Raw genomic sequence first — 3,072 nt, forward strand, 5'->3', positions numbered from 1 at the left:
TTCTAGGGCAGCCTTACACAACACATTTTCATTCCAAACCACAAGTAGATCTGCAGAGAAGTGTATCGAATTCTTTATGAGAGACAAAGAATATCAACAAGTGTTTCAATGAGATTTTCCATTCTCTGTCAAGCATGGCACCTACAGAGAGTGTCTGAATCTGCTTTTTACTGCACCATGCATTCTAAGGCCTAATGCAGTGTATGTAATTTGCTTTATTCCTTTGAGATCATTCAGCAGGGATTCAGTGCAAGTTAGCCCTGAGGAAATTTTGACCAATAAATTTTGTTTAAAAAATGTGTCCTCCCATGATAATGTACTGTTATTCAACAAAATAGGCTGATACAGAAGTTTAATCTGAGCTGCCTAGAATGTTTTACCCCTTAAGTGGAACTGCTTTGTATTATTTATTTTTTAGCCCCCCAGAAAGAGCCCCTTGTAATTAGTTTTGTGATGTTTGGCATTGAGGAATGGATATTCACAATGTTGGTATAGGTCAGACCTTTTCAGATCATGCAGCAAATGGGTAATTCCTGCTTCCCAGAACACCTCAAGCCCATACTACACCCTAGAGTGAATTGGAAAAAAGGCATGCCTGCCTTAAGGTAGATGCACCCACACAAAGGCACCCTGCAGCCCCCACTTGCTCCTTCAGTTGGGTGCTCCAGTGCAGTGCACAACCTGTACAAGGTACAGCTACATAATAGCTTTGATATCATCCTTGTGAACGTTAGCACCTCTCTAACCCAGCAACGAGTCTGTGGGAGGGACCCAGAACAAGCAAGCTGATCTTATAAAGAAAAATATAGGGCCCAGAGAAGAAGATGTGGAACAGGTCTATGGGGAAGCCACAATAACGACATAATTTTTAGTGGAGGAGAATGTAATAGAAAGCTTGAGCTCCACATCCCTGAAAGCTATTTTTTTCACATTTTCAATTCAATTTTTATATGTGTATATGTAAATAAACAATATAACAGCACCAAGGACCTCTGTAAAATTTCATCATACAGTTTCTCTGCAGGATGCTTCATCAATAAATGGCACTTAATTTGTTTTAAAAACATTTGATTTCAGAAAACTCTTTAAACTGTCCATCAGAAACTGGGTGGGATTTTCCAAAGACACTCAGATATTCAAATCAATACAGTCTGTCTTCTGAATATCAGCTTGAGTTACACAGGCTAAGCTGAGGACCCTTCGCATAGTGTTGAAGATACGATGCAATTTGCACTTGAATTGTCATTGCACTGCCTCAGACTTAGGCTGCCATCATCACAAGTATGTTCTATCCCTGAGATCAGCTACATCAAGATGGCTTATCATCTAAATCACATTGGTGAAAATACCTGCTAACCAAGCAGATTAATAAATTCAAATTCATCTTTGCTGCCCACTAAGAGCCTCACTTCAGAGCACCTTCTTGCAAGCTGCCAAATTAGTGAATGATCCTCAGGTAATAAAGGTTTTCCAAGACAAGCCAATAAAGCATAAAGTCATCATCCCAATTCTGTAATAATTCTCTTTCTCTAAGCCAGTTACTCATAAATTCCAAGACACTAGTTACTGTTGACTGATTTATTCTGCTAACAATAAGAAGCAAGGGAGGAAAACCAATCTGGGTATAATCCATCCCAGGACTTTAATTTGTAGCTGATCCAACAGCCCCTTCTGCATATAACATTTCACCCAGACAAAAGTTTTTACAGCTTTCTTCGTCTTCAAATTTTGGAAGAATGAAGGAGATTTATCCCGGGAAAGGAGAAATAATTACACATTTTACATAGTTGAAAGGCATGATCCTGTTACTACCCAACTGCTGAGATTTCCAGTGACTTCAGTGTCTGTTCACGCTCTGTTGAACAGTTGAAAACAGTGCTACTTGTTGCTCTTGCCTCTGAAGTTTGGAGGAATATCCTTTAGGAACAGGTTTTTATTCTGAAAGAGAAACATTCACACTTTGCTTCCTTTTCAAATTCTTTGGGTCGATGTGAGCTACCACATCTGGACATTGAGCTACTTCAATCTAGACTGGCCTCAGGGATTCCTGAGGCATCCTTGGGGATAGAGAGGGAGCTAAATTTTCTGTCAAGTTGCAGGGTTCCACTGGCAACGTCTGAGGCATCAAGTCTTCCACTGCAGACTCCACTGGCACCTATGCCATGGTTTTCAACTCAGCCAGTTCCACCCAGCACATGTACCAAGTCTAGGTTGGTCACTGCACAGGCACACAAATAAGCACTTTTGGCAGAGAGATGAGCAAGAGATAGGCCTTAGGGGGCTAAATTATGTATGAGTAAGCCTGTTGATTGTATCAAAGTTAAGGTTCCAATGGTGTAATGAAGATTTTGAATTTAGTTCTTTGCAGAAGTAGTGATCAACATCCCCCAAAGGTATTTTTATTTTTAACCAATACAACCTTAGAGTAATTTGTTCTACAGTTCATCCATTGTCAGAAGTAAATATTTTCTTTAGGATCAAGTAATTTATTTCTGGAAAATAATGTAGGAAACTTTTAATCCTACCCTTTCATTTCACAGATAAGAAATCATGTGTACAGCTCAGTGATACATAGCTAGTTAATAATGATGGAGAGTGGCCTAGAATCTAGGTCTCAGGACGAGAAGTCTATTTCACATTCCATCTGTGCCATGCTAAATGCCCCAAATACACGCCCATGTCCCAGGTTCAAGAGGTGCTCTTAAGTCTGATATTCTGCTGTTGGGTGACTGCATCTGATATAGCCTACCCATACCCTTCCCACATTAATACTTTTGACTTCTCTCCTCTCTGTCTTCATCTTTGCAAAATGAGGAATGATAATCTTCTGAACTATCCTTTTGAGGGTAGTTGATACTCACAGATGACAATGGAAATGGCATTCCCCTTGGTTTAGGGAGTTGTATTAGCTGACCTCTAAGTTTCCTTTCACCTTAGGATCTAGTTTTACCAGCATGGCAACCTCTTTCTCTTTTGCTTATTTAGTTACCTTTCCTTCTCTACTCTTATGTCTTTCTTGAGGGGCAATACCAAGACCTGTTATGGTACAATAAACAAGGTTAAAATAATGTT

At 39.7% G+C, this 3,072-nt stretch overlaps 1 pseudogene; it reads right to left on the reverse strand.

Annotated features, from left to right (window-relative positions):
- Positions 1-866: 866 nt before the first annotated feature.
- LOC111181550 (gem-associated protein 2 pseudogene) lies at positions 867-2,197 on the reverse strand (annotated as a pseudogene).
- Positions 2,198-3,072: the final 875 nt, after the last annotated feature.

This window comes from Delphinapterus leucas, chromosome 2 (assembly GCF_059928025.1).
Source record: "Delphinapterus leucas isolate spDelLeu-1000000601 "Yukka" chromosome 2, BTC_Dleu_Yukka2, whole genome shotgun sequence".
Classification (NCBI taxonomy): domain Eukaryota; kingdom Metazoa; phylum Chordata; class Mammalia; order Artiodactyla; family Monodontidae; genus Delphinapterus; species Delphinapterus leucas.